This window comes from Lagenorhynchus albirostris, chromosome 13, assembly GCF_949774975.1.
Source record: "Lagenorhynchus albirostris chromosome 13, mLagAlb1.1, whole genome shotgun sequence".
Taxonomy (NCBI): Eukaryota; Metazoa; Chordata; class Mammalia; order Artiodactyla; family Delphinidae; genus Lagenorhynchus; species Lagenorhynchus albirostris.
Genome location: NC_083107.1, coordinates 54844535 through 54862865, shown reverse-complemented (window position 1 = coordinate 54862865; position 18331 = coordinate 54844535). Strand labels below are relative to the sequence as shown.

Sequence of the window (18331 nt, the reverse complement as noted above, 5' to 3'; positions counted from 1 at the left end):
GGCCCCTTGCACGAATCCATAGGCCTTTGCAGTTTTCCGAGCGCTTTGCACACTTAACCTAGGAGAGTTGGTACCCCATTTTACAGTTGGTGAAGCTGAGGCTTAGGGGAGGAAGGAATGCTAGTGAGTCCCTACTCCGCCCCCAGCTTACACTGGGCACTCTGGCGCCTCTTGTCACCCTTATAGAGACCCTCCCTATGGGGTCAGTATTATTATGCCCATTTACTGTTGAGGAGACCCGAGGCTCAGAAGGAGTCATCTGCCCATGGTCACACAGCTACCAGATGATGGAACTAAGGTTGATGCCTGGGGGGCTCTGATTACAAAGTCTATGCTTCATTCACCACGAGGACAGGACAGGTACTCTACTCAAAGCCAGCTTTCTGGACATTGAGTCCAGTGCTCTTTCCTTGGCCCACGTTCCCCTTGTCCTGCTCAGAGACTTCAGAGGACACGAAGTTGGGATCTGATGGCTGTGCTTTTGCCTTCTCAGGTGCACCCCGTTTCCAGTGGACTCCCACTTGGTGCTGGCTTGGCTTCCTGGAAAGAGAGTGAAAAGTCAGAGCCTAAGAGCTGCCCCTGAACTCCACAGCCTTCACCTCGCCTCTTCCTGTTTGGAAGACCCAGGTCCAGTTAGCGCCGTCCTGCTTCCCAACTAGGAGCCCGTCCACTGAGTAAGTGCTGTTCGGCAGGGCACTGCCCGTTATCACGCCGTTGCTTACGCTGGTGCAGAACAGGCTTCCGAGCGGTCCGGCCTCCTGGGGAGGCCAGGTGTCCCTCTGGGCCTGGGAACCCGTTCCTCTGGGGCTGAGGTGTTGCTTCCCTTGATGGTAATCTGGTTCAGGGCTCTTATTTCTGTGGCTCAGGAAGCGAGGGAGTGTGAAAGGGTTAACTTAATCTTGGCCGTTATTCCTTTTTGGCAACTGCAAGTGAGCTTAATAGGATCTCAGCTTTCCTGTTGCCTCACCAATGAAACAGAAACCAGACCACAAGGGGGTCTGGAGATGGTTAAACGGTGATGCCTCGGGTGATGCCTCCTGGTGGGCTGAGGGGCCTCCTCGGAGATATCATTAGGAAGTGACGCTAGGAATGCCATGCAGGGTCCCCTGTCACCCGGGTAGGGGAAGGGGCAGGGAACTGGGGGCTCCCCGGAAGGCCCGGCTCCAGGCAGAGGGGAAAGGGGGCAGGTGTAGTGTCCGCAGATGTGGGCTGGGATCCTGGCTCCACCACCTTTACAAAATCTGGGAGTCGCAGTCTGCTGGGGTTCTCACCACTCAGGATTCAGTGCATAAAAGGCACTCAGCTTGCCACAGAGCATGCCCAGCTCAATAACTGTCAGCCCTACCCAACTTCTGGTGTTTCTCTCTCTTCTGCTCCTCCACTCCCGGGCCTTTTCTATTCCTCTTCTCTCTTCCTGAGGCGCTCTTCCTTCTGTTCATTTCTTGGCCAGCTCTTACTTCAGATCTCAGTCTGAATGTCACTTCCTCCAGGAAGCCCTCTGAAACCAGGCTGGCAGACCTGAACTTCCCCTTCTGGTCTTGTCCCTAGCCCTCCCCGTCTCCATCACAGTTTCCCCGTGGGGCAGGTGTTGACTGTGGCTCCCTCACCCTGGGGCCTTGGCAGCAGGGCCTGCAAGGGTCTGCACCATTCACAGCCTTGAGAGGAAAAGAGGAACGGGTGGGCGGGGGGGTGGTGGCAGCGAGGGACAGGTCACCGGTGCTCTGACCCACGAGGCGCCCTCTGGGAGCCAGGAGCAAGGGGATTTAGCCAATCCCGAGGTCGGGACTCTTCTGCCAGGATCGCTTTTCTCTCCGCTGTGGTTTTCATTATTTTTCATTCCCAGACTATTTTGGAAGCTGGCTGCCATGGGAACTGAGTCTTTGGAAAGCCCCGGCCTCTTTTCCCCTCCTGCTTCCACCCCTCCTTCCATCTCCATTCCCTCTTAATTGGTTTTTAGTTCCCTGGCTTTCAGGCTGGTCTGTTTATTTTGATTGCTGCTTGACAGAGCAAATCTTTAATGAGCCGGCTTGTGGGGAGCGCCCTCAGCAGCCGTCTGCCTCCAGGGAGTGGGGGAAGTGCCCAGGAGGAGGTGGCAGGCACAGGGTGGCAGTCTGTGGTTGGGGCCCAGTCTTCCTTCAGGTATAGTCTGAAGTAAGGAAACAGAGCTTGCCCTCCCCAAGCTGTCTGCAGCCTCCGCCTGGAAGATCCCACAGCTCTTTTAAACAACCCTTCACAGGGCTCCGCCCCATCCTCCCAGTGACCCTGAGGGGAGTGGGGCCCAGAGAGACTGAGAGACCCAATCACCCAGCCAGCAAGCCTGTGCCTCCGTGATCTGGGGCCTTGCCGTCATGCCTATGTCTTTTTTCCTTGTATCCTCAATTTCCCTTAGGCCAAATTGGCAGCCTGTGGTTCCAGCTAGGCTCTTCCAGACCCTGGCTTTGCGAGCCAAGGCCTCCTTGTTTTATGCCTCGGTTTCCCCACCTCTGTGGCTCTCGTTTAGAGCCATCTGCGCCATACGCTACTCATAAGGCAGCTTCTTAGACTGGATGAGATTATGTGCCTGCAAACTGGAAGAGGTTGTATGAGTGTGTGTCACTATGATGAGTGTACAACACGATCCGTAGAGTTTTCCTAGCTGCAGCCAGGCTAGGAGAAGCCCCCAGGCCCTTTGACTGGGCCCGTCTTCAGGGTGACCTCAGGGGATGCGGGTAGTTTCCCCTTTCTTATTGACCCCATTCTGCTAGAGCCATTAATCATAGAAGCAGAGACCCATGGGGTGTTGGAGTGAGAAGCTGCCTTAGAGATCAAGCCCAGTGGCTTTCAAACTGGTGTTAAGGGCTCCAGGGTTCTGTGACTGGGACTTTGAGGACAGTAGGAGTGGGGCTAGCCTTCTTCCCATTCCTAACTTCATTCCAAGGGCCTCTGCTTTTATCTGCTCTGTCTCATGGGGTCATGTGGTATTTCTTTAGAGAAGAGGGCTCCCTTTCTGCACTGGTCATGGTTGGCTCTCCGGAATACGTTCAGACCAGATGGCAATCCCATCTTTCCTTTTCTGTGATGGGTTGGAAAGGGGCACTTCTGGCCAGTGAGTGGTAAAAGGAAGTCTGATAGGGCCTTGTGGGAAAAACTTCTTGCTCCTAAAAATCAAACACAAGAAAGATGGATTCACTTCATTCTTGGCTAGGGGTGTGCCTTGGTTGTGCTGCCTGGTACTGTGGTAGCCAACCTGTGCCCCTGAAGAAAGCCAGATCAGGGACAAAACTAATCCATGGAGAACTGCAGAGTGCCTGACGACATTGGTGGGCAGCTGACCGTACCAGCCCTGGAGTGGTCCTGTCTCTGGACTTTATCAGATGATAACTTTCTTCATTGTTTAAGCCTGTTTGAATACACTATCTTTTTGGTTTTGATTTTTTGCTGTTCATTTTTTCCTTGCTTTTATTATTATTTTTTTCTATTTGTTTGTTTGTTTTTGCTTTTATTATTTACAGTTAAATGCAAACTAATTGATGCATGCTTTGAAAACTTTGACCTAGCTCAATCCCCACATTCCCAAGATAGGGTGACTGAGGCCCAAGGGCATTGGGAGTGACTGGGTCAAGGTCATGTCCTGATTAGTAGCAGAGGTGGTGCGGCATCCCAGGACTTCTGACTGCTGGTCTAGGACTCTTGCCTAGGATTCACAGCTGCAGACCTCCTGGGGCTGTCCCAGCTGGCATTGCCTTCTGGTCTCTGGAAGATCCAGGCAAGCTAGGGAGGCCCTGCAAGGCTGAGAGAGTTGGGACCAAGGGGGCAGTATAGACTGAGGGCCTCTTCAGCTGTTCTTGTGGGCAGCTTCTGAAAAGCACGTGGTCGATGGATAATCCATTCCTGTGCCAGGCTGTGAGATCATGAAAAGAGGGAGAAAGTGAGGCATTCAGGGTAGCCATGTATATCAGTTAGGAATTACATTTGGCTGCTTAAGAGAAACCTTAAACAAGTTAAACAGTTATTTTTCTTACATAATAGGAAGGCTAGAGATAGGCAGTCCAGGTTGGTACAGCTGTTCACGAAAGTCATTAAGAATCAAGACTCCTGCTCTCTTCCTGCTCTGCCATCCTTGACTGGTAGCTTTTATCCTCATGGTCACAAATGGCTGCACCACTTCCAGGCTTCACAACTGAGTTCCAAGCTGGAAGAAGTGGGTAAGGAAAAAATTTGTGCTGGCTGGATCAATGTCTTTTTATCAAGAAAACAGAACCTTTCCAGAAGCCCCACTATAAAATTCTTTGTATGCCTCATTGGCCAGAAATATGGACATCTTCAGCTAGATTCGGAGGAGGTGAATATTTTTAACAGGGAATTTTGCTGCCCCAGACAAACTCAAGATTTTGTTAGAAAGGAGAGAGAGGGAAGTGGATATTGAGAGGCGACCAGCAGTCTTCCACAGCAGGATGTGCTCAGTCTTAGCAGAGCAACTGAGCCAGGAATCAAACCCAGAGGGTGTGAGCCCCTCTCTGAAAGCTCTGAAGCTGCTCAGGCCTCAGTTTGCTGCTTCTAGGGTCTCCTCCTTCTTAATCATCTCCATCACAGATGTCAAAGTAATCTTCCCACAGCACTGGGTCTGTCACATTACTTCCTGGCCTGAAATGCCCCTTTGCCCATAGGATGCAGTCCAAATTCTTTGGCTTAATATTTAAGGTCTTCCGATCAGGTTGCAAACCCCGTCTCTAGGCCAGTTTGATTCCTATCCCCATCCTCAGCTTGTTTTTTTTCCCCATTTGGGCATTGCCCCTTAACTTGTTCTTGTGGGTCATCTCCTATCCTTTTCTGCCTGATGGAATCCTACCACCTTTAGGGTCACCTCATCCCCAAAGCAGACGCAGCTGCTCTGGAGCTTCCCTGTGGTTCCTTCAGGCATGATAACTTGTGTTACTCAGATCAAACATTTGTCCTCTTCCAACCACCCCAGAATGTAAGCTCCCTGAGGGGTGAAAATGGACCTCATGTTTATAGAACCAAGTCTTACACAGTCTTACAAGTCTTACACGTAGAAGATGCTCAATAAATATTCACTTTCCTGCAAAACAATTCATCTTGAGCAACATCAAGCCAGGGACTGTGGGAGTGTCCTTGGATTATTGATGGATTTCAAAACACAGAGGTGGGAATATGCTGACAGTTATGCTCACAGTGATTTAGAAAGTTGGGAAGTCTGTGTTCATTGGAACTGCTGTGGCCATTGGATAGGCAGGGAACCTATCTGTCTTGTCTACCAGCACACAGTAGGGTACCTGGCACTCGTAGGCATTGTACAAATACTTATTGAAAATGACATAAGAAGGCACTTCTGAACAACTCACAGTTGGATGCAATAGGCCTGGTTCCTCATCCTCCTCTGGGACTTGGCCTGCAGTCTGGAAAAAGCTCTCTCACCTCTCAGTTCTAGTGGAGGGAGCCGAGCCTCTCAAGCCCCTCAGGAGAGCCTGCGCCCTGAGCCTCACAGGCCACCCAGGGCCTCTGTCTCCCTCCAGTTGTCCAGAGCCAGAGTTCCAGGTTGGCACAACAGTGTGCCAACCAAGAACACAAGTGCCCTCCCATGCTGCATTTCGAAGGGTCACACGCTCTTGATCTAGCAACCTGAGAGGCTAGGAAGTCACGCAACTGGGGTGCTCAGCTGTAGTGGGAAGCAAAGAAGTGGGAAGGAATGATTTTGGGGTAGACAACGAACAGCATGTGCTACTGTTCTGTTTGAAGATAAGGGAATAGGGGCTTGGAGAGAGGGAGGGACTTGCCCAATGCCCCATATAGGTAAGTAGCAGAGCTGGGGTCTATCTGGCTCTAAAAGCCCCATTACTTCCAGTCTGTCATCTTCATGGTGCAAGACCAAAGTGTGCACTGCAGAGTGTGCACACTTTGCACACTGGGGTGGGCAGGGTATTCAGAACCTGGGAACCTCCATCCCAGGGACCAATGAACATGGCATTTCAGACACAGGCCCTCTGGATTTGTAACTCCTTCCCCTTGAAAGTGGACTTTACTGGGTGAAGATGGATGGAGTGGGATGGAAAGAAGAGGCTATATACCTTTATTTTTTTGTTTGTTTGTCTTTTGTTTGGCTGTGCCGCGCGGCCTGTGGATCTTAGTTCCGCGACCAGGGATTGAACCCGCGCCCCCTGCCATGGAAGTGCAGAGTCTTAACCACTGGGCCGCCGGGGAAGTCGCCTTCATCTGTTTTAAGCTCTCAGTTTTACGTATAATATGCATTCGGAATAGGGTACAAATTATGAGTAGAGCTCAATGAATTTTCATAAAGGGAACACACTTGTGTTCACCCAAATCAAAAAACAGAACATTACTGAAGCCCTTTTCTTTGTCCCCTTCCAGTCTTTATATTCCCCTGCCAAGGGTAACCATTATGCTGATCAAAACGGTTTGGGTATTTCCTATAAATGAAATCATATGGTATATATTCTCGTGTGTACAACTTTGTTCAATATTATGTTTGATATTCATCCATGTTGTTATGTGAGTTGTGGTTCATTCATTCTCACTGCTGTATAGTATTCCATTTTGTGAATATAGTATATTTATCCATTTTACTACTGATGGATATTTTGAGTAATCCCTAGTTTTTAGCTATTAGAAATAGCACTATTTTGAGCATGTACCCAATTCTGTTGGATCTATATCTGGGAAGGTATATGTTTAGTTTTAGCAGACACTGCTAAACAGTTTCTAAAGAAGTTATACCCATTCACATTCCCGCCATTATACAAGATCCAGTTGCTCCGTATTCTTGTCAATACTTGCTATTATCAGTGCTTTTCATTTGAACTATTCTGTCTGGTGGGAGTTTGATCGTATCTCATTTTGGTTGGGTTTTCATTTGCATTTCCTGCTTGACTAATGAGGTTGAGCACCCTTTAAGTGATTATTGTTTTACATGGCTTTATCTTTGAACTTTGAGTGAGGAGGGAGAGAAATGGGAAGAGGCCTCCTGAGTGTGAAGGTGTGTGACTGCTGGGTATGGGGACTTTGAGAGGTGCATCTCCACTACTTGAAGACCAAGTAGAAGGGGAATCTGGGAATGAGGCCTTCAGTGTTCACGGGGTCACACCCACGGGAGAGGCAGTGAGACACCGATGCAGAGAAAGAGCTAGCTTTGGCTTGGGCACCTACTAACTGCTACATTTTGGGCAAGTGCTACAGTTTCCACCTCTGTCAAATGGAAAGAAGAATCATGCCAACCTGACAGTGTTGTTGTGAGCTTTAAATGAGATGGAATGTGGACAGTGTCTGGCACGGGGTACACAGAGGTAAACCATCTACATTGTCTGGCTCAAGAAGTGACAGCCATTATCACTATAGAATGACTGGCAGTAAGAACCAGAAGTTCACATCAGTTGTGTAGTAGCAACAGCAGAAGACCTGGTGACTAGCACAAGACTTCCTTTTTTTGCTTAGAACCTTGCCTTTTATACACGGACCCTCGCCTTAAGAAATTAACCAGTCTAAGCGTGTGTCCTATTCTGATATCCTGCTCTAGGAGCTTCTGAGCCCCACAAGGAGGAGTAAAATAAAATGCATTCATTTCTCCAAACAAGAGGTCATTTAAGAATTGTCAGTGTAGTGTTCTCCCGTGCTGCACTAGATCAATAAAAGTCAGCTTTCCTTCTATCAGAACAACTTTCTCTAACTGAACAAGGGCTTTCTCCAATTTAGACATTATTCATCTGATCTCACCTTTGTCTTGTTCTGTTTAGTCATAAACTTTCTTGGTCTCTAAGGGGAAAAAATGGCCATAGCATAGTCAGCAGATGAGTACCAATAAGTCGATGGCCAAAACCAGCCCCAAGGACCAAGGTGACCTTCAGAGGATGAACTTCAGCTTGGCTCTCCATCTGAAAATGTTTGCCTCCATCCTGAGTTTGTGTCCCAGAGGGTAGATGTGGGAGACAAAATTTCCAAACACCTCTTTTGCTGAGGGACTGCAGCTGGAGATAGCTACCCTCTGGTTGGGAGCCCGAGACAGGAGGTGAAGAAGCAACTCATTTGGCCAACTGTCATTAACTTACGTGGGGTCATCTCAATCTAAGTCTGCTTCTCCAATAGGCTAGAGGCCCACTCTTTGTAGGGGTCTCATTGTAACCCAAATTCTTGTGCATATTTTGCAATATGGCAGAACCCCTCCAAGAATAGTGTGGAATTACAGTGGCCAGGTTGGGGAACTTACAATATGACCCAAATGGCCCATCGTAATAGTGCCTTAGACCAGGAATCAAGAAACTTTTTCTGTAAAGGGCCAGGGAGTTATCTGTGCCATTGTCAACATTTTGTGTTACACCTGGATAAATATTACTGCCTAGGTATAACAATCTATTTTGAAACTGAAGGAGATGGCCACCTTTCTCTCTAAGGTAAACCCAAATGGACTCTAGGACATGATTTTTAACCTGGGATTCCACAAAACCTAAACATCACCCTTTTCATTTCCATGTCCATGGTTGTTGCCGAGTGTAGACTCTCCGGAGTCTTGACTGTGGGTGAACAAGTATAATCACATCATAGGATCCAACAACTCATCACCTGATGAACGGAACAGGGAGGCCAGATTTGTCCAACTCCAAACTGTTGTTTCTGAGATGATAATGTCGCCTAGCATCCTGACAGTGGTGTAGAGGCTGCTGTTGTGGCTGACCCTTTGGTTTGGCCAGAGAATGGCCATAAAGGGGAGGGTCTGGAGGATAAGAACCAGTACCCCTCTCCCATCAATTATGCAGTTATCACCACAGCATGTCTGGATTTCTGTAACACTTTGTTCTTCACTCATCACCTCACCTCACTTGAACCGACCTTTGCCTTAAGAAAATAATCAGTCCAAATACTGGTTCCACTTCTGATATCCACCTTCTACTAGAAAAATGAAAACCATGGCCTCACTTCTCCTAATGAGACATCGTTTCAGGATTCTCTCTGCAACATTCTACCTGGGTGCAGTGGGTCAATAAATCTGTTTGCTTGTATCATCACAGGTTACGTTTGGGGGAGGAGGCTTTTCATAGGAATTACTTTGGATCTGTTTTAATATGTTATACATTTACCAATATCTGGTCTAGAATCCTCTGAAAAAAATTCATCTTAGGTGTTCTAGTGACAAAAACTTTTGCATTTGGGGGGAAAAGAGTTATTTGAATCCTGGAAGAGACACAGCATGCATGCCTTAATGAATTAGTTAGTTAATCCCCTTGTTTATTCAACGACTGTTTTGGGTAGCTCTTATGTACAGGAGCCTGTGCTAGGTGACAGCAGTTCAGCAGTGAGCAAGGTAGATGTGGTGTTGCCCTCGGGTAGCTCACAGAGGTGTTTCTTGAAAGCATGAGCAGTATTTTGTCTCCCTCACTAGTTCAGTCAGCTCTGCCCCATCCATAGCCCATGGCTGGAGGGATGCCCTGAGGATTATCCAGGGCAAAATAGTTTGCTTGTTATACAGCTGCTGCAGTAAGTTTGCGTGCTCAGAATTCCCTTGATATCATAGAATTCAAGAGTTGGAAGGGAACTTGGACATAGTTATCCAATCTTTTATTATGTAAATTATGTTTATTTTATAAATTAGTAAACTGAGACTGAGAGATATTGCGAAACTTGCCCAGGATCACAGAGCAAGTGTGTTGCGTGTGTGTGTGTGTGTGTGTGTGTGTGTGTGTGTGTGTGTACAAAAGAGGGGCATAAAAGTCATATATTCTAAGTAAGGTGAGTCAGAATCAAGGTCATTAAAAATGGGCTTTCTGGGAATTTCCTGGTGGTCCAGTGGTTAGGACTTGGCGCTTCCACTGCCGTGGGCCTGGGTTCAGTCCCTGATCGGGGAACTAAGATCCCGCATGCTGCGCGGCCAAAAAATGTTTTTTAAAAGGGGCTTTCTGAGAGACCGCCAATGGGTTATGAACTCCAAGACTTTATTTTTTTTAAGTAAAAGATTGTTCAGTTTGAATATTGAAGCGTCAGTGTTTCCTCTGTTTTTGGAACATTAGGATTTTTAAAACTTGGATTAAAAATATCACATCAATTATTCAAAAGCATCCTCCACTCTTTACATAAAGCTCACGTTCCTGTTGTTGTTTTGTCAACAGAAGTAGCACCTTATAGCCCAAAAGTGATATCTGGGAGGTAAGGGTGAGGTGAGGGAAGTGAGACCCTTGAGAGGCACCAGGCCTCTCTCCCTGAGCAGAGGCAGTTCTGAGACAGAAGGGGTCACTCAGAGATAGAGACCCCTCTGCCTACCTCTTCTGTGTGGAGTTAGGCTCGATCCTCCCAGACTTGCTGACCCCTGAGAGACCCTCCAAATCCAGATAATCCTGTAAGAATCAAGCCACCAGCCCATCACCAGCAGCTCTGTCAGAGCCTGAAATGTCCTGGGCTGGGGTGAAGGGAAGCTGGGCCCCTGAGACTGTCCCGTTCCTCGCCAGTAGAGATGGTCTTTTAGGTCTGGTGAGAGGTCTGGCAGAGTTACCCCAGGCCAGGGAGTCAGGAGGGTCTCATTTCTTTCCCAAATTGCAATTATTGAAGGAAGAGGGACTTCATTTCGAACCAGCCTGGACCAAAATTTGCTTTGTTCTTTGGGCATCTATTCTTCGAAGAGGCGCTCCAAAGGGATGGCTGAAAATGGCACAAGGGTAACACAAAGGGAGTGGAACCATATGAGGGAGGATAAACCCCAGAGAATCCGAAGCTGGTTCCCAGACAGGGGAGGCGACTAGAGGGGAGATCAGCAGAGACAAACTTAATCCCTGTCCTCAGAGAGACCTGCTCATTGGGTTTTAGCAAAAGCCTCTGTGCTTTTTCTCTGTTCCTGGAGAATTTAGACAAAATATCCTTGAGCCCCATGAGGCAGGGGAGCATGAGGCCCTCCCCAAGCTGGACTGGGGCCTTCATGGGTCTGATGAAGTCTGCGTCTGGAGGGACTGAGTGGGGCTTACAATTGGGAACAGAGCCTGTTGGGGAATGGAGGCTTCAGAGCGTCCTCAGAACTGGGAAGAACTATCTAATCCAATCCCTGCAATTGTCAGGGATGAACACGGAGGAACAGGAGAGGCAAGTCCTGCGCATGTCACACAGGACCTGTCGCGTTTCAAATGCAGAACTCCTGACTCCCAGTGGAACCCTCTTCCCAGATCCTCAGCCTGAGCGCCAGTTTAGGGTTTATGGTTCGTTCCTTCGTTAGTTTGTTCGTTCGGTTGTTCATTCATTCATTCATTCGTGTGTTTCTTGAATAGCAGCTTTGTGCCTTGCCTTGGGTAAGATCTGTGGAAAAGTCAGAGGAAACTCACCATGTTATCTTTGCACCTCAGGAACTTAAACTCTAAGCACACACGCACACACAAGCATGCACACCCACACACGTGCCCACAGAAACACACACATGCAAACACGTGTGTACAAGAACATGCATGCACATGCAAACACACACACAGTTAAGCTGTGATGGGGAGCGGTACATAGTCTCTTCCATAATGACCTCATGGACACAAAGTGTTATAGGAGATCAAAGCAGGAGGAATGGAGTGTGCTGGGGTGGGGGCCACTGTAAATCTCAAAGAGCACATCTTCGCCTGTACCTCAGAGATGGTCTACTTTATGTGTCTGCCCAGCTCCCCAGGCCCTGGCTTACACAATGCCAGAATTCTTGGGATGGAATTGAATTGATTTGAATTGAAATGGAACTTAGCTTAGACAAGTAATGACCGGGTAGTGAGTGAATCAAAAAAGGTGAGTGGGGGAAAAAAGGGCATCAAAAAGGTGAGAAAGACACACCAGTTAGAATGGGCATCATCAGAAAATCTACAAACAACAAATGCTGGAGAGGGTGTGGAGAAAAGGGAACCCTCTTGCACTGTTGTTGGTAATGTAAATTGATACAGCCACTATGGAGAACAGTATGGAGGTTCCTTAAAAAGCTAAAAATAGAACTACCATATGACCCAGCAATCCCACTCCTGGGCATATACCCAGAGAAAACCGTAATTCAAAAAGACACATGCACCCCAATGTTCATTGCAGCACTATTTACAATAGCCAGGTCATGGAAGCAACCCAAATGCCCACCGACAGACAAATGGATAAGGAAGATGTGGTACATATATACAATGGAATATTACTCAGCCATAAAAAGGAACGATATTGGGTCATTTGTAGAGACGTGGATGGATCTACAGACTGTCATACAGAGTGAAGTACGTCAGAAAGAGAAAAACAAATATCGTGTATTAACGCATATATGTGGAACCTAGAAAAATGGTACAGACGAACTGGTTTGCAGGGCAGAAATAGAGACACAGATGTAGAGAACAGACGTATGGACACCCGGGGGGAAAGTGGTGGGGTGGGGTGATGAATTGGGAGATTGGGATTGACATATGTACACTAATATGTATAAAATAGATAACTAATAAGAACCTGCTGTATAAAAAAATAAATAAAATTCCAAAAAAAAACAGGTGAGAAAGAGAAGGGCATTCTGGGTTGAAGGAATAGCTAAGGTATAGTAATAATATTAGCCATCATTTATTCACCACCAACTATGCATCAGACACCAAGTTATTTAAGTTTATATACATGATCTCATTTAATCCCCATGATAAACATATGTGGTGGTGCCATTATTAGCCCCAAATTATAGTTGGGAAAACAGGCACAGAAAGAATAAGTAACTTTTCCAGTTAGTAAATAGCAGAACTGGAATTCAAACGCAGGCCTTCTGGTTTTAGAGCCTTCTTGGATCTGTGCTGTGTGAGAGAGCTTCTCTGTGTTCAAATGGGACAGCATTGTTTGAATAAAAATGAGCGTTCCTCTCAAGAGTACAGGAGGGGAGACCTGTGGAAGTATAAATTGGTGTAATCTTTCGGAAAAATGATGTGGCAACATGTGTGGAAAGAGCATTAAGGGCGTGCATACTCTTTGACCCAGTATTTTCACTTCTAGAAATGTATCCAAAGGAAATAATCAGAAATGTGCAGCGAGGTGTACAACTGGAAATGACCTAAATGTTCTTCAGTAGGGATTGGTTGAATAAATTGTAGCATAGTTCTACAGCAAAATATTATGCAGGCCTTAAAAATCCTATTTGCTCCTCTTGGTTTGTGTCTTAATGGTGCTTTGAGGAAATATGAGTGAGGTCTGTGAAAAGAAAGGGGGGTGAGCCCCTCTGTCAGGATAGCAAGAAGCTGTAGCTGGAACCCCTGGCTAGTTCTGGGGGAGGCAGGGAGTCCAGGCAGAGGTGAGGCCTGCAGCGGGGGCGTGAGACTCAGCTCCAAGTAATCACAACCCAGGGGAGGGGCTGCGACCAGCCAGCAGCCAGCCTGGGCCCTGGCACCGGCTCCAGTCTCTGGGTTTAAAGAGTTTTAAAAGCTTATTAAAAAGGTTCCTTAGACATCAAATGGCTCTTAAAAATCAATATTTTGATGATTTAAGTGCAAGAGAATCAGAAACATATGGATCAAATTGCCCTCAAATTATACACACTTTAAACAAAAAAATGCGTTGGTCTTTAGCGAGCCCCAGATATTTGAAAACAGATAGAGGCATTTTCCTCATCTCCAGACAGAGCTCAGCCAGGTCAGCTTGAAGAGTCCAAAGAGGAGGTAAGTGGGAGTGGGGCGGGGCTCAGAGGGAGACACAAGGAAATTCCTCCAGCTGGAGCCTTGCCGTGGAGGCAGGGCTGCAGGGGTCAACCGTGTTATGCCTATGTGTATGCGTGTGTGTATGCGTGTGTGTGCACATAAGCATGTATGAGTGAACATGGGTACACATTCTCCTCTGGGTCTGCCCTGACCCTCCTGAGCCAGCCTCGTCCCTCTGTGTCCTGGACATATATATGTATTTATGTGTCCAGTACTGTACCCAACCTAAGGTTTGAGGAGTAAGTCCCTTTGGTTCATCCTTCTAGGGTCCTTCCTCTCTCCCCAGGCAGCCCGAGCCCTCCTGCAGTGGATGTGGTGCTGCCGGTCTCTGGAAACTTCAAGCTGGGACAGAAACAGGTATCACCTGCCCCAGAGGTGATCAAATGTTTCTCAGCTGTGAACTCATTCCGCACATGAAATCTTAGGGGTGAAGCCCAGTCCGCAACTGATAAGACCAGAGTTGCTCTAGCCCTGATTCTTTCCTATAGAATGCTTGGGCTCTGAGAGCAGAGTTTGAAAACTACAGATCTCATCCCAAATCCTCATTTTACAGAGAAGGAAGCTGAGGCCCAAAGCAGGAAGACCCACGGCACACCAGCAGAGCCAGAGGAAAAGCTGTCACACACATCACTTTAGCTTATCTCAATCGAAAGCAATAAATATTTACTGCCCCCTCCCCTTTCTCCTGGCCCAGCCCAAAGTCCTGCTTGGGGTGATGGGTGGCAGAGCCCACGCGACCTTGGTGCCAGCCTCATGGTGATGAAGAGGTTTTGTTTTGTTTTGTTTTTGTTTCGTGGTACGTGGGCCTCTCACTGTTGTGGCCTCTCCCGTTGCGGAGCACAGGCTCTGGACGCACAGGCTCAGCAGCCATGGCTCACGGGCCCAGCCACTCCGCGGCATGTGGGATCTTCCTGGACCGGGGCACGAACCTGTGTCCCCTGCATCGGCAGGCGGACTCTCAACCACTGCGCCACCAGGGAAGCCCAACGAAGAGGTTTTGAAGATGACTCTCCTGTGCTTAATTCCACTGCTGGGAGGGGGCAGTTGAGTTGGGAGTGGGGAGCTCCCACTTTTGAAATCTGTTGCTAGAGCCGTAAGAAGGGGGAGACAGGGCTTCCCTGGTGGCGCAGTGGTTGAGAATCTGCCTGCTAATGCAGGGGACACAGGTTCGAGCCCTGGTCTGGGAGGATCCCACATGCCGCGGAGCAACTAGGCCCGTGAGCCACAACTACTGAGCCTGCGCGTCTGGAGCCTGTGCTCCGCAACAAGAGAGGCCGCGATGGTGATAGGCCCACGCACCGCGATGAAGAGTGGCCCCCGCTTGCCACAACTAGAGAAAGCCCTCGCACAGAAACGAAGACCCAACACAGCAAAAATAAATAAATAAATTACTAAACTCCTACCTCCAACATCTAAAAAAAAAAAAAAGAAGGGGGAGACAGGCCACACCTAGAGGCCTGGGCTCCAGAGGAAGCAGGCTGGGGGCCAGCTGGTTTCCCACTTCCAGCTCCTCCAGACTGTGTGGTTTAGGCCCTTTCAGGCACCCCCACCCAGCTGTCCAAGGCAGGATCTTGGGTGGGAGACCAGTGCCTTGAAAGGGATGGTGGTGACTCAGCAGGCCCCTAGGGGCATCTCTGGAGCACCCACCTCCCTGGCTAAACCCATTTCTGGCCTGGGAGTTGGCCCTCCCCACCGGACACCCTGAGCGTCCATTTCTCTTGCCCCAAGGAATGCGCTGGATCCCAGGCCTTGTGACACCTCCGAAGGACAAGGGGCTCATTCTCTGTTCTGGCCCCAAGCATGGCTTGGGAAGCATTGGCCTTTGTCAGGGGCGGGAGGCAGGGGGCTCACCAGACGATTCAGCCGCCCTAGTTGTCTCCTCGCCTCTCCACCCTGACCAGCGCTGCCCGGGAGGCTTGTTAATTACTGCAATGATTTCCACCTCGATGGGCAGGTCTCACTGGCCAGAATCGAGGCTTGGGGCACCTCCCCCCACCATATACACACATAGGCTGAGGAGCAGGGAGGGGAAGGAATATCAGAAAGAGAAATGAGGGAGAGATGGATGGGGATGGGCAAGGGTACCAAAGAGGATGGGCCATCTGCTGGCATCTGAGGTTGGCTGGGCACAGGCTTGTGGGACAGGGTGGACCACTAGCAGCCAGCCACTGGCAACAGCGGCATCATTAGGAGAGCCAAGGGAGGTAGGCTGGCCATGCCAGCTGCCATGTGGGTCCTTCACAGCCCTGTCCTCAGGGCCTTCTTCCGGGAGTGCCTGGCTGAAGAGGGGGAGACCAGGTAAAAGGTGGGATTGCAGTGGGGTCTGGGAGGAGAGAGGGAGTGGGGAGCCAGCTGGGGTCCTAGGCCTCGCCTGGCCTCTCTGGAGTGACTCAGGGAGAGAAGCTGAGGGCTGGTGACAGATCCCTGAGGACCACGGCCCCCTTGGCTGGGACAAGCTAGGGTGCAGCCTGGAGAATGCGAAGAAGTAAAATCCTCTCTTCGACATCACAGAAAGGACAAGGAGTGGAAAACGATGTTCAGCTCAAGGTTCCTGTTTCCGGACACGTACTTCTCCCTGTCACCTCTGTGCCCGGCCCATGGAGACTCCACGTGGAGAGAAACAAGAGACCCCGGCTTGGACCCAGCAGGCCTTGGGCTAACAGCCCCCCGAGGAAGGGCTGCCCCCCATAGCATCTGGCCACTGCATCTAAGAGGGCTGGGGTCCGTCCCCCCCAACAAAGGCAGGTCATTCTAAGCATCTGCCTCCCAGGAGCCTTGGCCAGGCCCGGGCTGGGGAGACCCCTACAGTTCTGGAACATGGCCCCTTATCCTACCTCTGCACCTTTGCTCCCCCATCCAAGGCCCTCCACCCATCCTAATCCCGCCCCTCGGGCTTGGTGCAAGTTCCTTTCCTCCCTCCTGTCTTTGCCACATGCTGTCTCTCACACACAGGATGGGGTAGGAGGACATGAAGTGGATCTCAGAGGATGCTAGGATTTGGTCTGGCCGAGAGGGAGAGGCAGCTCTACCTTTAGCCCTCCTCTGTCACTCAGCTCAATCTTCCTGCCTGGTCCTCTCCTTGGGCAACACCCAGGTCTGGGTTTAGACAATTCCAGAGCTCCAGGCCAGCACCTTCCCCTCCAGACCCACATCCCTAACAGCCCCCAGATACATGGCTAAGGCTGATACATCATCCTCTCCCCCTGGATTCCTGCCTGCCCATCTGCACTCAGCTGAGCAGACCATGTCAGTTCATCGCAAGGCTCTCCTACTCCTTCCTAAATGCCTCTCACATCTGCCCTTTCACCTCTAACCCTGCAGCCCCAAGTCCCGGCCATCAGTGCTTGCCTAGGTGACAGCCACAGACTCCCAACTTGTCCACTCTTACTTCCCACCAGGGTTTTTGCATATTTCTGGTAGTTTGAGCTTTCTAAAATGCAAAGCTGCCTAGGTCTTTTCCCTTTCCCTTTTAAAAGCCCTGGTGGGCTCTCCACTGCCTACCCAATAAAGCCCTGGCTCCTTGGGTCCGCCTGAGGAGCCAGGGCTTGCCCCCCAGTGACCTGGCCGCCCGTGACCTGGTCCATCCCTCCTCCAGCCCCTTCTCTGACATCTCCGCTCCCTGAACTTTCTGATGCAGGCCCAGTGAACTCCTGGTGTGGCCTAGGCCCACGCAGGCGCTCTCTTCCCTCTGTGCCTTGGCACATGCTGTTCCCTGTCCCTGGCACGCCCATGCTGGTCAGCCCCTCTCTCAGCCCACGCCCGACCTCCTTGTCCCTGACGTCGCCAGCAGAGCTGTGGCCCCCAGATCATCTCACTCTCCACAGGGTCTGAGCATAGTTCACCAGTATGGTTCTTTGAGTGTCTTTTTGGAAAAGCCTGGGTGCAGCTTGAGGGCAGGCACCACCTGTGAGACCCCAGCTCAGCACCTGGTCAGTGCCTGTGGAGCAGAGACATGAATGAGCTTGTCCAGGTGGAACCCATGGGCCAGTGCCCCCCGCCCTCCCTCTGGGCGAGGTCCCATCAGGACCCCTACGTGCCAGGTATCTGGGCTTAACAGAAGCAACATGCAGCCCAGCTGTGGAATCTGATTTTATTTTTTTAAGTTTGGGCTGTTTTAGATCCAGCCCAGGGCTGGAATGGAGAGGCCCCAAGCTTCCTTCTCACTTTGTCATCCTGGAGGGAGTTTGATGGAGGAGAGCGGCATAAATCTACAGGGAGGCCTGGAAGTTGACCTGGTTCCACCTACCCAAGCTATGTAGCCGCTCATTTCTTTATTCCTTCCACAAACATTTATTGAGCACCTACTGTGTGCTCGGCACTATCCCAGGAGCTTGGATATAGGTGGTGAACAAAATGGACGCAAGCCCTTCCCTCCAGGTGAGAGTCTGGCCAGGAAGACAGACCTCAGATAAACACATACAAAATCAGCACGTTCCCAAGGGGAAGGGGACAAGAGGCACTACGGAGCAGACTTCTTCGGACAGGTGGTAAGACAGGCCTTCTCAGAGGGACAGTGTTTAAACTAAGACCTCAAAGATGCCACTCAGAGAGCCGAGGAGGGAGAGAGATCCCAGGGAGCTGGGGGGGGAGGCAGCCTGTGCTGTGGCTTGAGCAAGGTGCCTGATCCCTCTTCGTGACTCCGTTTCCCCGTTTATGGTGGGGAAGCTGTGTCCTCA

General features: G+C 49.7%; 1 long non-coding RNA gene across 1 annotated transcript in view; it reads left to right on the top strand.

The window, feature by feature from the left end:
* Positions 1-18331, top strand: part of LOC132531792 (uncharacterized) — a 160280-nt gene that overhangs the window by 79460 nt on the left and 62489 nt on the right. Inside the window, exon 3 of the long non-coding RNA XR_009544228.1 lies at positions 494-674. This is a non-coding gene — a long non-coding RNA (uncharacterized LOC132531792). The remainder of the gene's footprint in view (positions 1-493; positions 675-18331) is intronic.